The following is a 20,552-nucleotide window of genomic DNA, read 5'->3' as shown; positions in this document are numbered from 1 at the left end:
GGGTCCAATGAGTCCACATCTCACTTAGACAGTCCAGTGACATGTTTATCTTTTTCAGTTTAGAGAAAGAATCAAGAACTGACATTAATGCATCTGAATCTGCTTGGTGAATTATCTGTATAAGTTTGGTCCACTTAATGTTGATTGGCTCTGGGCACTGAAAGATGAGACCGAGGAACTTCACTGGCCACTGAGAGGTGCGAAAGAGCGACTGCAAACATATTGAAGTTCCTATTCTGACACTATAATAATAATAATAATAATAATAATAATAATAATAAAAATGAGTTGAGCAGAATTGGCATCAATGTTGTTGTGTCTATTAACCAACAAGTCATTGTTTTGAATAACTTTCAATTTATTTTTTCTTCACCTGATTTCTTCATCGATTGACAAATCAAGATAATAATCCTCAAATTTTGTAAATGTGAAGTCGACATCAACGCTGCAAATCAAAGGACAGAAAAAAGATTCATGAACTGAACATTAAACAAAAGCACACTGAAGGATGATAACTCATGTGTACATAAAATAATTTAAATGTATGAAATGTATTTTGAGACATTACCGCTGTGATCTCAGGGTCTGTTCACTTCTGAGAGCGTTTATCAGTTCATCCACATCAAGATCAGTGTCTGATGAAACTTTTACTTTCAACCTGTAAAATCAAATCCAGAAGATGCGTGTACAGACTAAATAATCAAGTTAACTTGCAAAAACAAATAATAAAAACATAATGACATTTATAATATGTATAAAATATGTATCACTGGTTAACCACTAGTTTTAGGAACACATGCTTTGGGTAGACTTGTCCATGCCTGTTTCTCAAATGAGCCTGCTAAAGGCCAAAGTTCAAAATGTGGAATGAGGAGATCTACCATGTGGTACGAATGTTGTGTGCAAAAAAATTGCTTGATTCACGGTGCTTTACGCACGTGAAAAATGCAAAGGCGCCCCCCGGTGGCCAGTCACCATGTCCTTTTTCACGTGACCACAGAATGAGCTCTTATATAGGTGTGCTGAGTTTGGTGAAAATATCTCATTCTGTTCATGAGTTATAGCCATTTTAGTTAAAGTGGCTCCGCACACTTGGAATGTTTTGGCGGCCCTTAGGGACCGTGAATCAGAATTTCAACATTTTTGGTAATTATTGACAATCAGACTCCAGAGAATTTTGCTGCACTTGTTTGGTTCCGATCAGGTCAAAAATCTAGGACTAGTTCACAAAAGTAGGTTTTTCAAAAAATCCAAAATACCCAAAATTTTGCCTACGCCTAACAGTTTAGGAGTTATAAGTGATTTCCTACTTTTCATGGCTGTAGCGCCCCCATCAGGATGATCAGGGTCGAGCCTTGCTGACGTTGTAGATGTGTGAGTACTACCAGCCCTCAAAGTTTCAAGTCTCTACGACATGCAACGTCAACTGGCGGCCCGCGGGCCAAATCCGGCCCGCCAGAGATTTCCATCCGGCCCCCAGAATAATACTGAATTCAGGAATAGCCTTGTAAGAGGAAAAAAGTTTAGGGCTGGTCCGAATACCATTTTTTGAGCTTCAAAGCTTCGGTAGTAATGAACATCGACTCTTCGGAGAGAGGGGCTGAACATATTTTTCTCTCTAATAAAGGCAGGAATCTGTGTCTGTATGTCCGTTTGCATTTTTATTATTTCGAGAACCGTTCATCCAATCGACCTCACAAGGCAGTGCAGTGTCGCATTTGGTGCAATATAGATGGACACGCGAGACGCGACACATTCAGAATTAATAAACTTTTAGTAAACTACAGTCAGAACAGCGCGAGCGGGAAGCGGCGCACCTCACGCGGGCAGGGCTTATGCTCCGAGAACGGACACTGCACTAGTGATATAAAACGCACACACACAGGTCTGTTAAATTAAGCAATACTTTTAAGGTAGTCATATTTTTCTGACTAACAAATTGGCACAGTAAGGGTAGATTTAAATAAAGAAAAACGAAATTTAAATAAAGAAAAAACGAAATTTAAATAAAGAAAAAACGAAATTTATATAAACAAAAACGAAATTTAAATAAAGAAAAAACGAAATTTAAATAAAGAAAAATGAAATTTAAATAAAGAAAAACGAAATTAAGTTAAATTAAAAACGAGATTAATTTAGATGATTGATAATAACGGGTAAAAATGCTAATACATTTTGTTTCTATTATTGTATTTTCCAGTGTCAAAGCAACAAAACACAAGCTCAGACATGCACTTCGGTCCATACAAACTCCGCTGTTCTGAACACTCCAGTTGCTGGAACACGCGTCGGTTCTATTTCTAGCATGCACGCGTTTTCCGCGTGGCTCGAGCGCGCCTGAGACGCGTGTCTCAGTGTGCAAACTCCAACCTGTTAAATATGGGAGCCGAAATAAAAACGGACACGCCACGCAGCTGAGACGCTCACACAGCCAGTGTGTCGCCGGCCTTATTCAAGGGGGAATGAGAATCGTTTCGCGGGGGATCCCAGGTGTGCAAAAAATAAAAATAAAAAAATATTCGAATGTCAAATTTTCAAATCGAATACCAACCATATTTGTTTATTTTTAAATCTAACGAAAAAAAAAAACCCTTCTGAAAAGTAGCTTGTGCCATAGCCTGCCTTCAGTCAAGAATGACGATAAATGCGTTCTCTCATTGAACATCTTTTATTGTTTCACGTGCTCATTTTTTCACAAATGTCAAAATTTTCCTTGCCTGGGATTAGCGCACAATTGCGTGACAGTGATGGACAGCTTGACAGCCTCACAAATATGAAGCCTAAAATATCGCTATCGCCCCCTGGTGGCTTGCTGCAGTAGAGGTAATATGTAAAAAATAAAATAAATTTGGAATTAGAATTAGTATATCAAATAATAACATATTAGGATACAATTCGAATTTTACTTTATATTACGAGTATCTGGCCCTTACAGTGTCTGCAGAGAAAAATTCTGGCCCTTGGACAAATATAGTTGATGACCCCTGCTCTACGACTTACGGTTTAGTCTTCCCTAATCACTGTTACAGGAAATGATGATCCTTGGAAAATGTAATAATTACAATAGAGTTTCAGTGATATGAGCTTGAACCCCTAATAAGGTTGGTAAGAAAACAGTTTGAATTTCATTGTATTTTCTGTTCACACAATGAAAGTCAATGGGATCCGAAACTGTTTGGGACATCATCATTCTTTAAAATAAGTTATTTTGTGTTCCTCAGAAGAAAGAAAGTCATACAGGTTTGACACAACATGAGGGTGAGTAAAATAAATGACAGATTTCTCATGGATTGATTATCAGTTTAAATATGTGCAGTTCCTAACAACAGACAAATTCATATAGGAACAAGACAGAAGATGATTTCACATGTTTTTCTTACATGAGTAATGTTAGACTGGAGCAGTTCTGGATGATTTGGAGGGTCCAATGAGTCCACATCTCACTTAGACACTGTAGTTTAATTTCCATCTTTTTCAGTTCAAAGAAAGAGTCAAGAACTGACATGAATGCATCTGAATCTTCTTGGTGAATTATCTGTATAATTTTGGCCCACTCAATGTTGATTAGCTCTCGGCACTGAGAGGTGAGTTTGAGCGACTGCAAAGATGTTGAAGTTCTTATCCAGATACTATAATAAAAAAACAAATAAATCAAAATTGGCATCAATGTTGTCTATAAACCAACAAGTCATTGTTTTGAATAACTTTCAATTCATTTTTTCTTCACCTGAAAAGCTCTTCATCGTCTGTCAAATGAAGTTCACAATTCTCAAATTTTGTAAATATAAAGCGGACATCAATGCTGCAAATCAAAGGACAGAAAAAAGATTTATGAACTGAACATAAAACAAAAGCACACTGAAGGATGATAACTCATGTGTACATAAAATACTTTAAATGTATGAAATGTATTTTGAGACATTACCTCTGTGATCTCTGGGTCTGTCCTCTTGTGAGAGCGTTTATCAGTTCATCAAGATCAGAGTCTGATGAAACGTGTATGGTCAACCTGTAAAATCAAATCCAGAAGATGAGTGTACAGACTAAATAATCAAGTTAACTTGCAATAACAAATAATAAAAACATAATGACTTTTTTTAAATATTATAAAATATTATAAAATATGTATTATTATATGTATCACTGGTATGTATACATTCATACCAATGATGTAGGAATAATATAAAAAACTAGAATGAATTATAAAGATATTAATAAGATCCATCATGTATCTGTTTTGGAACAAAGCACTTACCTTACTTTCTTACACTTGTGATAAACAGGCAGAATCATACGAAAATTTTCAGGTGATAATCTACAGCCAATAAGATCCAGTTCTTCGATGCACTGACAGCACTGAGAGCAGTACAGCAGGACCCGGCAGTCTGTTCTGCTTAGGACTTCACCACGTACATCAATTCTTTTCCAGGTTTCCATAACTTTTTTCACAAAGTCCTCTTCATGAAGTTCATAGAGACAGTGAAGGTACAAAAGTGCTTCACCTGAATATGTGTCAATATTTTGACCCATTTTCAGAATCCATTCTTTCATATGAGTCTGTGTGTTTGAATGAACAAAGAGACCATGTTTCTGAAGTGTGCGTCTCACATCCTTATTCAGCAGACCAAATGCAAACTGCACCACAGCTGAAAAATGTGCAGGACAAATATCACAATGACTTGAGTTTTCATCAATGGAAAATAGCTGTGTAAATTTTCTCTGGAACTCTTCTTCATCCAGAAGGACATAGTACAGAGCAGTGAAGAACTCCTGAAAGCTGAGATGCATGAAACTGAACATCGTCTCCTGGTGGATTCTTCTCTTAAACAGGAACTTGCACAGGAACGGATTGCCAGCAGGGTCTGAAACGGTTTCATAAACACTTTTCTCATCCAACAAGACTTGCTGTTCCAGCATCCCTCTCTCTGCCAGCTGACCCAGACTCCTCAGCAGGGTCGGGATGGACTGACTCAAACCCTGGCAGTGATGCTTCAAGAGCGTGCACACAAAGTCAACGTAAATGGAAGTGGTGGTTTCCAGTCCACTTGTTACATCTGCAGTGGTTTTGAGTCGTTCCTTGATAGTTGTGCAGATGATCCAGCAGACGACAGGGATGGAACAGGCGGTGATGAGAGTTTCATTCGTCTTCACAAGTGTGTAAGCCGTCCTGAAAAGTTCCTCATTTTGAAAAACTTCTGGAAGTACTCCTCTACCCCCTTTTCTGAAAATCCCATAATCTCAGAGAAACGCTGAGGTCCTTTGAGCAGTTTACTCAGTGTATCTGTGGCTGTAGATCTGGAGGTGACCAGAAGGAAGGACTCTGGCAGGATTCGACGCCTCAGCAGGTCACAAAGAATGACCTCAGCTGGGGCTTTCTGAAGCAGATCAGTGTGTGGTGACATGTCATTAATGTCCTGAGTGAGTCTCAGCTCATCAAATCCATCAATGATGAAGAGCATCTTCTCTGGTGAATGCTGTAGTACCTGTGAGATCTGATCTGATGTTAAACTACAACTGCAGCTCAAGATCTCCACCAAACTCTTTATGCCACAAATGCGGTTTATTTCTTTACACTTCAAGTGGAACACAACATCAAACCGCTCTTTGTAGAGGTCACCAGATGCCCAGTCCATCATGATCTTCTGCACAGTGAAAGATTTCCCGTTCCCAGAATTCCCCTGCAGTATAACAGCACTGGGACGGATCCCGTGTCCATTTCGGTCGAACAGAGAGTTCAGATGGACAGAGTCATCACTGCTCCAGGCGCTGAGGACCTTCTGGAAGCTTTCTCCACAGGATCTGATCTCTTCTTCTCTCTCGTTTTGACCTCTATGTCTCTGAAGGATCAGAGGTTGTGTGTAGCGCTCAGACAGCAGAACTTGTTCACCAGGCAGTGAGTTATACTCGGTCACACACTGATACTCACTGCAGATCCGCTCCTTATATTTTAAAATCACAGATCTTGTTGCTGCACACATAAAATAAGCAATGTTAAACAGGGTTAGTGCATTTAAAACTAATTCTGATTCTAATAGTGTAAGACATTTTAGAGCAGACTGTAGATGCTAAATTAAAAGGCACAAGGTAAAACATTCAAGACATCAGATTTATCTCTTACCCGAGGTTTGTGTTGTTTCAGAAGGTGGGCAAATCAAAGTAGAACCTGCAGAAAATTAGACAAAAACACTGTTTTCATGCACCAATTTTGGGATTTTGTGTTTTTTTGGTTTTCATAAAGTGTGGAAAGAGGACTGATGGAAAGAAAACATCCATAATACACTTTTGTGTATCTTTTATAGCACTTTATATATTTGCATCTGTAGATTTCAATTACAGTACATTCACCGATCAGGCATAACATTATGAGCACTGACAGCTGAAGTGAATAACATTGATCATCTCTTCATCACGGCACCTGTTAGTGGGTGGATATATTAGGGAGAAAGTAAACAATTTGTCCTCAAAGTTGATGTTAGAAGCAAGAAAAATGGGCAAGCGTAAGGATTTGAGTGAGTTTGACAAGGACCAAATTGTGATGGCTAGACGACTGGGTCAGAGCATCTCCAAAACTGCAGCTCTTGTGGGGTGTTCCCGGTCTGCAGTGGTCAGTATCTATCAAAAGTGCTCCAAGAAAGGAACAGTGGTGAACCGGTGACCGGATCATGGGTGGCCGAGGCTCATTGATGCACGTGGGGAGCGAAGGCTGGCCTGTGTGGTCCGATCCAACAGACGAGCTACTGTAGCTCAAATTGCTCAAGAAGTTAATGCTGGTTCTGATAGAAAGGTGTCAGAATACACAGTGCATCTCAGTTTGTTGCGTATGGAGCTGCATAGCTGCAGACTAGTCAGGGTGCCCATGCTGACCCCTGTCCACCGCCGAAAGAGCCAACAGTGGACACGTGAGCATCAGAACTGGACCACGGAGCAATGGAAGAAAGTGTCCAGGGGCCTCATTTATAAAGCGTGCGTACGCACAAAATGGGGCTGAAAACATGCATACGCCAGTTCCTGCGCAAAAGGTGGGATTTATAAAGAAAAACTTGACAGGAAAATGTGCGCACCTACACGCAAAATTTGACCCATGCGTACGCACATTTTGAAGACAAAGGGAATTGGCGACACCGACGGTGAGCTGAGGGACTGACGGCAGATGAAGGAAAACCACTTTAAATCCTAATTATGAGTCATAATCATAAATACGGTGCATGTTCACAATAACAGTTTAAATAAATAAAAGAATGATTTAAACTTGCATGGAAACTCACGTTTTCATTTTGATTTACATTAATATTACACTTTCACTAATGGCGATAAGCACTGAAATTACATTACGCAGTCATTACGGAGAAGTTAAACAAAAATAAAAGAATTTAGATAGTAGATGTGCTACTTTCGATCAGTTTTCTTGTGACAGGCTGCTTTAATGACAGCGAGGAGTGAAAGGTGCACAATAATTCCTCTTTAAACTAAACTGCAGATGTTATGACGAAATATTTTAGCGAGAAGAACGATCATTGATGCACACTTAACTTGGATATTATGGAAGACACTGCTGGATTCGGTGGTCGAACGGTCCGCTGTCCAGTTTGAAGAGCTCCAATGATAATATCTTACTGTACAACCACAGCTTTTTTTTAAATACTTTGTCAGTGACGCGCCGAGGCAGACAATTACACTGCAATAAATAAGTAGGCCTATACGTTTCCACTAAAAATAGCCTATAAACTTCCTAAAAGATGTTCACCTTATCAGCAAAACTGCATAAATTTAATTCAAATTGGTTTAAACTATTCAAATACTATGTATGGCACAAATTGCATTTATAGTCCATATCTAATTTTTTCTAATGTCTTGTACCTTTGACGGTTTTAACCATAGTATCACGTGGATGGGAACGTGCATGTAAATTATATGCAGATGAGGTTATGCATAGTAAAACTAGGCGTCATAAGCTCCATATATGGTGATTTCAGGGAGGAGACAGGGTGGAGATGCACGTATGCTCAATCTTCCGCTGACTGGGATTTATAAAGGGATTTGTGTGCAGGTTCAGGTTCTATCTAGAAATTAGCTTTTGCACGTACGTACACTTTTAGGATGAAATCTACGCAAAGTGTTATAAATGAGGCCCCTGGTCTGATGAATCACGTTTTCTTTTACATCACGTGGATGGCCGGGTGCTTACCTGGGGAACACATGGCACCAGGATGCACTATGGGAAGAAGGCAAGCCGGCGGAGGCAGTGTGATGCTCTGATCAATGTTCTGCTGGGAAACCTTGGGTCCTGCCATCCATGTGGATGTTACTGTGACATGTACCACCTACCTAAGCATTGTTAAGACCATGTACACTGTTTCGTGGAAATGGTATTCCCTGGTGGCTGTGGCCTCTTTCAGCAGGATAATGCTCCCGCCATGAAGCAAAAATGGTTTAGGAATGGTTTGAGGAGCACAACAACAAGTTTGAGGTGTTGATTGGCCTCCAAATTCCCCTCAATCCAATTGAGCATCTGTGGGATGTGCTGAACAAACAAGTCCGATCCATGGATCCACCTCACAACTTACAGGACTCAAAGGATCTGCTGCTAACATCTTGGTGCAGATACCACAGCACACCTTCAGGGGTCTAGAGGAGTCAGTGACGGGTCAGGGCTGTTTTTGCAGCAAAAGGGGATCAACACAATATTAGGAAGGTGCTCACAGGCCACATACACACTGAAGCTAAATTCGGTTGTCATTCACCTTTTAGTGCTTAATCGCGTCCTGTACACACAGGTAATGATAATTTAGGGGATTCACTCCCGCATTTAAATGCGGTTGTCACTCCTGAAAAGTACAGTGTGTACGTGGCTATAATGGGCATGTTAACATCATTAATAACTAGATGTTCAGTTCGGTTCCGTACACACTGCATAGAATTTCTGTAAATGCGGTTGTCGCTACCTGTATTTTACTGAACTGTGTACAGAACGCGATTAAGCACTAAAAGGTGAACTGACAACCGAATTTAGCTGCAGAGTGTACGTGGCCAATGTTATGCCTGATCGGTGTATCTTTAAAGGCCGTTTTCTCAAAATTAGTTTTTTTCTCTTGCTCTGAGTCAGAAATTTCCACTTCAGCAGCACTTACTTTACAGTTTTATTCCTATTTATATTCTGAAGATTTTTATAGAGGGGTTTGTTGATATATACTTTGCCTGACTTTATACAACATTTTATTTCTAAACAAATGGTGAAATTTTATTTTTTTCTGGCTGTTGACAGTATTTTATGATGTATGAAGTGATCAAAAGAGATCTGAAATCCCCTCTGTAAAATCTTTAAACTCTAATGGTCAAAAAAAAAAAAAAAAAAAATGAAACCAATGTTCAGATTTCTGTTCTATTAATGTATGCAAATTAGTGCATATTTAATTAGATAATGCCTTATTTGCAAATTTAAACATAACATTTAAGAAAACTTACTAAAAATGTTTGCAATTCTTTTAATCATCTGGGGAAGTATGATGATATCTATTAGTTAATGTTTTACCCTACCCGGGGTGTCTCAAATGTCATTAAATTATAAGATTTCAACAGCTAAATCTAAAACATATTCAGCATTAATATAATTTTATTAGAAATTATCTAGTACATTTTAGTATATGACCTGTGATTATACCTGAAAATACATTATCAAAAAAAAATATCATAGTCAAAATTATCAACATCTATGAAATGTACAACGCATTTTACTTACTAGGTGCATTATGTATGATGTTGACATGGCCTGTTATTGTATTGTTAGTGAGCACAGGTGCTGTAATCTGGCTTCCACTCTGAGCTGCAGCGCTGACATTTGGCCCAGCAGAGTGATGCTCTAAATGACAAGGTAAAAATTTATTTTAGGCACCCAATAACTCTATTATTAATGTTTATTGATGTTGTTCATTTTAGCTTTTAATATCATGAATATTCAAGCTTTGTGTAATGATTTAACATCAGCTGAATTAAGGGTGATTGGGACATGAGGTCAAATGGGACAGTATAACTATAGAATTTATTTTCTCATCTAATGAGTGAAAATAAAAACTTTTTTTGCTGAGCCCTAGCTGTGAGACCACATCTTTTAAATGTGATGACCTTGTTAGCGTGATATCATGTAGGTGGGCGGGGCAGGCATTAAACAGGAAGTTGACTGTGAAATGCATGAACTGAGGAAATGATATAAGCTCTTGATAGTTTTAGTAATACAGTCCAAAAGAAATTGTCATAGCTGCTATATTGTACAAACTTTTTGGGTGGAAGGGACAACCACAAAAAAAAAAATATTATAATCATGAACTAGCTACATTTTGATAAAATAAAATGACCAAATTCTGAAAATAAAAACATTATAGTTAAACTTTTTTTTTTACAGATTTGTTGCAATAATAAACCATATTCATGTTTCTGTTAATGTTTTGTGCAGATTAAATGTGTTTTCAAACAGTTCAGGATTGAATGAACAGAATTGAACAGTATGAATTTTAGACCTGAAGCATTTTTTTTTTACTTATTTTCTTGATTTTAAAATGTTTTCAATGACTTTTGGGCTTCATGCCTTTTACCTCAATTGCATGTGTATGAATTTTGGATGGATTTATAAACTGAGAAATGAAGTTAAACAAAATAAACATGGACTCTAAATGATGATGAACAGAAAAGGAAATATTGCATATGAAGTTATATCAAAGCATGAACTAACTTGTGCAATACAGTAAATATTCTTACACTGCCCTAAATCAGTGAAAGATGTGCTGTCCCAATCACCCAAATGTTACCAAAACTTTTTTTTTTTTTGGCTCAGTTTACAGAAAAGTGTGTCAAGCATCATTATAATATAACATTGATTCCTCCTCAAATGGATAGTTAACATCTTCAGTATTACAGAAATATTTCATGTGTTGCTGATGTTTTTAATTTATGGCAAAAGATGGAAATCGAAAAACTGTCCCAATCACCCTTAATTCACCCTAACTTTTTTAAAAAGCACTTTATAGACTAAAAATAAAGCTTGAAAGATCATGTCACACCCAAAACCATGAGACAAAAAATAATTAGAAAATGCCCAGATGACACAGCCTACTGTTAAAATTGTCCATCTCAGTCAGTTCATTCTCTGCAAGAATAGAAACACAAACAATAATAAACAATAATATAAAAGTGAATGTGAATTTTAATAACTTTAAAGGATATTTTATACACTTAAATGGAAATAAAGCATAGTGTTAACAGCTTGCGTTAGGAGTCTTACCAGCAGAACAAGTTTATTTAGCATGAGTTTTGCACTGATATTCGCAAATATAATGACGGAACCGTCTCTAAAGTTACACCCGACACTGGTATGCACGTTTCTAACTTCAATAACATTTGAAGAGAATAATTTACAGTCATAAAACCAACTGAAAAGTGTTCATCTACATGCCAGCTGTGATGCACCTTACATATTTTTGATATTAATTAAAATAAACTGTCAAATCATGTAAAATGTATTCATGTAATGTAAAAATACTATTTTCACTACTATATATGGACTCAAACATAAATATGTCATAATGTAAAGCTCAATAACATTTGAAGGCAATAATTTACAGTCATAAAACCAACATGTCAGCTACGATGCACACTTTTCATATTTTTTATATAATAGTGAAAATAGTAATTTTTACATATGATTTGACAGTGTATTTTAATAAATATCAAAAATTTTAAAGATGTGCATCACTGCTGACACCCAGATGAACACTTTAAAGTCGGTCTTATGACTGTAAATTATTCTCTTCAAATGTTATTGAAGTTAGAAACGTGCATACCAATGTTGGGTGTAATTTAGAGACGGTCCAGTCTTTATATTTGCGAATATCGAACATCAAAACAACTTCATGCCAGTTGCGAAGTTACCTTATTTTCAAGGATGTAGAAAGCCAGAATGACGCTGAAGACTGGTGTTTCCGTTATCAGTCGCTTCCGGGATTTCGAGAGGATGTCAGAAAGAGAACTGAGGCGTTTGTCAATACCAAGTAGGCGAAGTTCAGACTTGTTAGTTCGGACCGGACAAGTTCGGCTCAGGAGGACGGGAGGATTCAGCAAATGGTACAGCAGCGAACTTGATAACGCTCGCTCTACTCCAGTTAAACACCACTCTGCCTCTTTTCGTTTTCATTTAAAAGGTTTTAAACATATTAATAGCCACACAAATGTGGTTCAGGCAACTTTCATTGATACAAAGCTGTCTCAAGTCCGCACAATAAGATAATAGGATTTTCCAGTTATCCTGGCTGAATTTAGCCCTGATTCAGTTGCATGAAAGCAGGCTAAATTAAGCTAAATTAAGTTAACAACCAGGCTAAGATTAATCTCAGTAATTTATCTGTTAGTTCTGCTGTCAATCCTACTAGAAATTAATGTGCATTACAGTCACTCCATGACCTTCTGTAAATATGTTGCATCATTTTAATTATCATGCATTAAAATATTAGATATAGTGTCATTCATCTAAGTACGCCTACTGTTATTTTACTGTTATTATGAAGACTGCTGTTCATATTGCTGTCAGAGGTTATATTATTGCAGTTTGTTTTGATTAAGCCTATCCTTTAATACAGGATAATGTATGTCACTCTTTCATGTGTACATGCATTTTATTAGGCATTGGTAGCACACCTGTGTTTATCTTCCCAAATTCTAGTTCCACTTCACCGGATCAATAACTATGTAGTGCAATGTACTGGACATTCATGAGAAAGGTGGGAGGCCACAATGTTTCAATCTTTCATCACTTGTCAGGAGCTTTAGAGAGAAAAAATAACAATGATTGATATATTGTGTTACAGTCACGGTTCAGTGTAAATATGAGCCTTTTTTAAATGCTAAAATCAGCACAAAATATGTCAGCAGATACTATTCATCTAATTTGTACATTATTTTCACCAATCCAGTCACTTACCAGCCTGCAAAATGTTCTTGACATGTTTGTTCTTTAAGAAGGATAGATAAGAGAGATAAAATAGATAAACAATTAGATAGATACAAAATAGATCAGATTATCAGATTGTAGATTAGATAAAATCAATTAGAAAAAAAAACTAAATAAAAATAGATGAGAGCAGATAGATGAGATTGATTAAATACACAGATAAAATAAACTACAACTGTTAATTTGTGGAAATGAAAAGAAACTCCTTGAATTGTAATTATGATGGTTTCAGTGGAGCACTGGTTATTTGGAGCATGTTATTATCTTATATCTATACTTGTTGTTCAGTTAGGTACACTTTAAGACATTTTATTATTATTTTTTGAAAAACAGAAAAAGTACTGGTAATTTTCTGCTAAGACATTACCTGTTAAGTTGTAACCCTAAAACACAAAATGCAATGCTTAATTTAAAACACAGGTAAAACACCTGTGAAAAATTAACATGGATAATTCCTTCATATTGTGCCCTATTTTTACGGAATTTTGTTAGAGTGTAACACACGACTAACCAATACACTGCTTAAAACTATAATTGCTCAAAATCTCTTAATAAGAATATACATAAAATGTAGTTGTTCAAAAATGTGTAACTGTTCAATAATTCAATGTTGATTTTAAAAATACAAATATCTGATCATAAAGATGTTGTTTTGTTTCTATTACTTTTACAAATAAAATATATTTTTACATTATTTTTTAAGAACGAATCATATTTTTTATGTGTATACTACGCAAAAACGCAGTTTTACGTCATGGCTACGTGATGATGTCACCACACAATGACATCACAACGTCATTTAGCAACTTTTAGCAACACATCGACCCGCCTTTAGATTACAACAACACTGATTAAATGTTTCACCTCTTCATATGTTTCCATTAGAAGCTGTTACTCAAGGGTTTATCCATTTTTGCATCATTGATTCTGTGATCGATCCTGTGGTCTGTTTAAGAATGTCATAAATGTGCACTTATCCCAACTATCTAAACCTGGCTTGACATAGCTGCACGTACTCATCCTGGCTCAGCTAACGTGCAACAGACTAAGCCAGAATGCGGCAATTAAACTAGTCCAAGCTGCGCTTTTTCTATTATTCTGGCTTTCTTAATTAAAATCAGGTCACGTCCAGCTTGTTTACTTTGACACTCCCAATTTTGACGCAAGGCCTCATGGGGCATAGGAAACGTAAACAATAGAAAGTCTTGTCTAAAAGCTGCAATAGCTTTTTATTGGTTAAAACTGAATGGAGATTATCTCGTATTTTTCGGCGCCTATACTGAACATGGATTGTCAGCATTGCAATTCTCTTTACAGGCTACACTCTTTCATAGATATCACGTTTACTACATTTAAACAATGTTTTATTCAATTTGCACATGACTTCACAGGGAGGCGTGAAATTTAGATGGAGGGCAGGAAGTGACTTTTTACATAGGGAAGCACTATGAAATGAGTATGTTTTGCATCGTTTATTGTTGCTCAAATTGATCAGTCCGAGAAACCAGAAGGAGCTTTTATCGTGTACTAAAAGTTGTTGTTCAACAGGGGAGAAAAATGCAAGAAATTGACTGAAAAATGCAGGAAAAAGTGGCTTGTACTACTGCGTCTGTAGTCTGGAGGAGCTGAGTTGGATAATGCTTGTGTGTAGTGACCTGCTCCTGCATCGCATATGTACTGCAAACAGAGTATGTGTGAACCTGCTGTTAGGAGCCTTGCTCAAAGGCACCGCAGCCATTTCCTGACGGTATTGAGAATCAAACACACAAACTTTGGGTTACCAGTCTGACTCTAACCATTAGGCCACGACCGACATTACTGTAATAGAGGACGGCACGGTGGCTCAGTGTAATGTCTGCAGCGTTGTTTCAAATAAAGAGAGATGAGGATCTAAATGCAAACAGTTTATTTATGCAGTTTATTCCACATCTGCACAGTAATCCACAAACAGGCATGACATGAGTCCAAGCAAAGAAGCGTACCGCCAGTACCGCCCGTGTGTACAGCCACAGCCACAGCCGTTACGCTTTTTTGGCTAAAGGTTGCAGGCCTGCCTTCCAGGGGCGTTGAACATAGTAACAAACAAGGGAGTGAGAGCAAGCACAAGGTGAAGCAAGACATGAATACATTTCAACATAAAAGTCCAGATCTCAGACACCAACGCGTGCTGAGTTCATTACACTCAGTGAGTAGTGCTGTTGCCTCACAGCAAAAAGGAGTCATTTCTGTGTTCCTTTTCTTTCTGACTTAGAAGGACATCAAAGGAATAAAGAGAGAGCCTACATAGTATTAATTAACTCTTCTCTATGTAGTAATGATAGACCTACTCTAAGCTTGAGCACAGATATATTTAGATGATGATTTGTTTAATAGACAGTGTCTTGGTGCCCATATTTTGTTATTTATTTGTTCAAGCACTGAAGGTGAATAGGAAAATTCCTAATGAATTTACGATACTGAAAGATAAAGGCTGTGATATTAATGTTGTCCACTAGAGGGAGCCACAGGATAAGGAATCTCTTCAACTTAATATTTTCCTATCAGTTTCCATCAAATAAATGCAGTTATCTAGTTCATTTGTATAACTATAGTGTACTGACAGCACAGTTTTATAAAATGAGTGTACATAGAAATCTGTAAAATGCTTAAAGATCATTTAACTTTTACAGTTAAATCATGTTGTTTCAAGTTATATTGCTGTCTATTGAAAATGAATAGAATGTTTTATTTGTTTTTCAAGATAATGTACGTTATAAAATTTCTAAAGACATTTACTATTGTGGTATGAATAATAAAACAAATACTTAAACTGCAAGCTACACATATTCTAGAAATAAACTAAAAATATATCAAAACAAAGATGTAGCTTGATGACGCCGAGATTGAGCGCTGAATCTTGGGAGATGTCGTCTTCCCCTCACAGCTGGTGGAAAAGAATCGGGATGGGACTCAGGCAGAAATCATGTTCATGGATGAGATTATTAACGTTACTGTAGTATGAAGCAGAGCAGGGCTGAGATGTGGGAGCAGAAACGAGGCTGCAAGAGCAATTGTTAATGAGAGACGAGTGCGACACACGGCTCGACAGCAGAGAAACTTTTATTATGCCACAGTCACCGATTCCGCTTCTTCCGGTCAAGCGTGAGGTTAAGCAGTGCTGTTCATCATATTAGATGCATTTGAGTGTATTGCTGCCAAGCGAACGCTGTGAGACATTTGTTGCACACTGCAGTAAGCTAGATCGATTTTAGAATATCATATTAATAAACACTGGATGGCTTGTGCTGATAAATGGCATGCAATTAGATGCGTTTTGTATGATGGAGAAAATACTGTGTTATACTGTTACTAAAAATAAAGCTGCATCTGATTTGTCACATAACAGAAGGATTCAGACAGGTAAGTTGTATAAAACACAGAGTTAATTGAACAGAGGCACGGAACTGGACAGGAATGCAGACTGGTGAGTTTAGAACAATATGCAGATTGAATGTTGACTCAGCCTGAAGTAATTTTAATGTCTCTTTTGCAGATGAATGGATCAGGAGATAAAGGGCAAATGACAGAAGATGAGCAGGTAAGGAGTTCATACTTTAGTGTTCATACGGACAAGAAGTGTCTCTTTATAGTGAGTGCTGATGATGAGGTGCAGTGAATCAGGATTCCTGGGAAAGTGAACAAGTAGGTGAAGTGCTGATCTGGTGATGATGGGTTGTAATTGGTCTGTGATGGTTGTGACTCTGTAACATGATTATGCTGTGTTAGCTATTGACAAAATAGTGTTTTTTTTCTGAGGCATGGTAAAATATGGTACTCTCTCAAAATCAAGAAAACTAGATTTAAACAATAAGACTGTGTTGAGGCTATATAACAATAATTTGTTTTCTCTCTATAAATGTATCCAAACAGTTGCTCATCTGTCTAATAAAACATGTAATATATTAAAGCATTAGTCCAGTTTTAAATACACTTTTCCTGATAAATTTACTCACCCCCATGTCATCCAAGATGTTCATGTCTTTCTTTCGTCAGTCGAAAAGAAATGAAGGTTTTTGAGGAAAACATTCCAGGATTTTTCTCCATAAAGTGGATTTCAATGGCTACCAACAGGTTGAAGGTCCAAATTGCAGTTTCAGTGCAGCTTAAAGGACTTTAAACGATACCAGATGAGTAATAAGGGTCTTATCTAGCGAAACAATCAGTCATTTATAAAAAAAAAAATAAAACCGTTTATGCTTTATAAACAAAATATCACCTTGAACGTACTTTCCGTTTCCGCATTCTTCATAACGCTTACACTGAATGTTCTACGCCTTCCCTATTCTACTTACGGAACGAACGCGGCACCAGTTTCGTACATTGAATACAGAAGGCGGTCTGGCGGAAGCTAAATATTTTATTTCATAACTTGTTGAATATGGATATTTTTTATTACACAAATGCATTGCTTCGCTTCAGAAGGCCTTTATTAACCCTCTGGAGCCGTGTGGAGTACGTTTATGATGGATGGATGAAAAACACTTTCTTCAGCTCATACTTATGACCCTGTTCACTACCATTAGCTCAGATGCATCAGGATATTTATTAATATAACTCTAATTGTGTTCATCAGAAAGAAGAGAGTCATATACTGTACACGTAGGATGGCTTGAGGGTGAATAAAGCTTGGGCTAATTTTCATTTGAAAGTGAACTAATCCTTTAATATCCACTGTAGGAGCGTTGATGTGTTGTGCTGTATTTGGACTCTCTCTTAAATTATTATCATTCTCGTTGAGGACGCTAAACCAGACTAATCCTAACCCCACACCACACCTAACCCTACACCTGTTTATAAATATACTGGGGATAATGATCTGTTGAGGGTCAGATTTCAGCACAACACCTGTACTATTTTTCCCAACCTCACAAACACAAACTAGTTCCACATGAAACTAAAGAGGAATCAGAGGCCAGATTCATAATCTTCTTAAGAAAGAAGTTAAAATATTTAAGATAAATTCCAAGAAGTTTGTAAGAATGTTGATTGCAGTTCTTGAAAAATACTTAAGAAGTTCTCAAATGGTTTCTAATGAACATCTTATTGTCTTTCCTTAGAATGTCTTTGGTGTTTTATGACTGTTTGTCAGTTGCTGCAGAAGACTTGCTGATCAACTCAATGAAAAACACTTCAGAGCTTCTTTGTCAGCGGCTCAGCCAAGGGCGTAGATTTGGTTTCAACATTGGGGGGGGGGGTATGCTGCCTGTTTTTTTTTTTTTTTAATAAAAAAAAATCTGTTTTATGTGGAGCGTTATTGGATAATTTATTTCTTCTTTATCTATCTATCTATCTATCTATCTATCTATCTATCTATCTATCTATCATAACTTTACGGAATTTATCTATAACCATTCATCAAATTCTAACAAAACGGAGCGATTCTAAAAAGAAAGAAATTATGTTAAATATTGAAACCGCCAGTAGGTGGCAGCGATTCGACGTTTTAATGAGTGAGCTACTTAAATCGTTCATTCAAGCCAATTCGTTCAAAAGTCAGATTAATTAAGGAAGAAAACAAATACCGATGTGAATACTTTTGTCATTGATAATTAATTACAGACACCATTGAAAAATGAAGTAACAAAACAGACGGCTGTTTTGGTAACTGGTTACAGTTACACTGATAGTTATGGCTAAATTGCAATGGATTAGCTAGCTAAAATATATGTGGAGTGTACCTAGCTATTACATTGTTTTCATACCTCCTTCTCAGTACATGCTTTATTCTTTTTAACATCCCTCTTTGAACAGAAGTTTAATATAGTCGGCTGGGCAACGGTTCTCTTCCTTTTTTGGTGCTACCCGTGCTCTCCATTCAAACATGCCCAGCGCATGCACACATTATTTTCGTTGAGATTGAAAGTGACAGTGACATGACGTGAACGCTAAGCAGTGTAACCCATACTCGTAAATTGTCCTTTGCATTTAACTTATCCAATTTAGTGCACACACATTACAAGTAGTGAGTGGTGATCACACACACACACACACACACACACACACACACCCAGAGCAGTGAGCAGCCATTTTGCTGTGGCGCCCGGGGAGCGATTGGGGTTAAAGGTTTACTTCAACCAAAAATGAAAATTCTGTCATTAATTACTCACCCTCATATCGTTGCACACCTGTAAGACCTTCATTCATCTTCAGAACACAAATTTAGATATCCAGTGACAGCAAGATAATTAAAAATATCTTAATTTGTGTTCTGAAGATGAACGAAGGACTTACAGGTCTGGAACGACATGAGGGCGAGTAAATGATGATAGAATTTTCATTGTGAAAATGTAGTCATTTCACCATAAATGCATTTAATCAGTATGGCTTTTTGCCCAGGGTAAAGCAAGGAAAACAACAATGAATGGCACTCATCTCTTTGTGAGGTGGAAAAACAAGTTCTTTATGACCGGCAGGGTTTCGTATATAAAGATTTAAATGCAAAAGAAAAGGCACGTTTTTGCCAATTGTAAGTTTTAATTTAAAATGTTTGTGATTTTATGTTTGAGAATTTTCCAGTTTTCCATGTTTTCACTGTTATACTGTAGGGGGCGCTATTACACATCTTCTGAAAGAGTGCTGAATCTCCTGATCAAAACAGGCAAAAAGGAGCAGAAACAAGCAATAAAAGTGCATGTTTATGCAAGTTGTAGTCTTTGGAGGGGAAAAAAAAAAATTCTCAGGTTTTTGTTCAAAATGTTGCTATTTTTAATGAAATTTACCCACATTAAAGTGATGATAAAAAAGAAAGCATGAAGCTTAAATTTTTTTTTTTGTTGTTTTTTTAAAGCAGAAACCTTTTTCTTTCTTTTGATGTATTGCATGTTCAGATATTCATATAAAAAAAAAAGTTTTTTTTTAATTATAAAAAATGCTACCGGTGGTTGGCAACATTTTTAAAGAAACGCTGGCGAGGAAAGAGTTTAAAAAATTGTTTGTAAACCACAGAAGAAAGTCATACAGGTTTGAAATGAGTATGTAAATTACTTTTTTTCATTCTCACATGGTCACAATATAAAGCAAATCTCAAATGTTTGATTGGTTATATTGTCTTCATATATAAACAATCATTCAGCTCTAAACTGTTACATGCAATTAAGCATCAATATAAAACTCTGTAAAGATGCTTTGAAACAACATTACTATTGATGTTGTAAAACATTACTATTACAACACACCTAAATGATTTTAGATATTCTTGGTTGATGTCTTTATTCCCATCCTCAGCTCCAGGTAAAGATGCTGCTTTGGCAGTTTTCTCCTAGTTATCAAGCTGGACCATTAGTCTCAAATCAAGGGCCTTAGAAATGAAGAGAGACAAGAGATAAAACAATAAAACATGTAGAAATAAAAACACAAAGCTGAGCAGTAGTTTAGATCCACACTGCACACTATGATCATATGCTGTCGCACTGAAAGCTTGTACAGTTAATATACAATATTCAAGTGGAATTGTATAAATCATTAAATAATCATTTTAAAAAAAAAAAAAAAAAAAAAAAATCACTGGTTTGTGTCATAT

At 36.8% G+C, this 20,552-nt stretch overlaps 1 protein-coding gene and 1 pseudogene across 2 annotated transcripts in view; both read right to left on the bottom strand.

Moving 5' to 3' along the window:
- Nucleotides 1–20,552, bottom strand: part of LOC125252111 (NACHT, LRR and PYD domains-containing protein 1 homolog) — a 38,113-nt gene that overhangs the window by 2,278 nt on the left and 15,283 nt on the right. The window contains exon 11 of one of the 2 annotated variants that reach the window (XR_007181156.1): nucleotides 20,209–20,330. The gene's annotated coding sequence lies outside the window, so the exon portion shown is untranslated. Of the gene's footprint in view, nucleotides 1–19,908; nucleotides 20,331–20,552 lie in introns of those variants that run through there. The other variant, XM_048165150.1, reaches the window with a different exon arrangement.
- LOC125252110 lies at nucleotides 43–12,276 on the bottom strand (annotated as a pseudogene).

Source organism: Megalobrama amblycephala, linkage group LG18 (genome assembly GCF_018812025.1).
Source record: "Megalobrama amblycephala isolate DHTTF-2021 linkage group LG18, ASM1881202v1, whole genome shotgun sequence".
NCBI classification, from domain to species: Eukaryota; Metazoa; Chordata; class Actinopteri; order Cypriniformes; family Xenocyprididae; genus Megalobrama; species Megalobrama amblycephala.
This window is presented reverse-complemented; position numbering and strand designations above follow the sequence as displayed.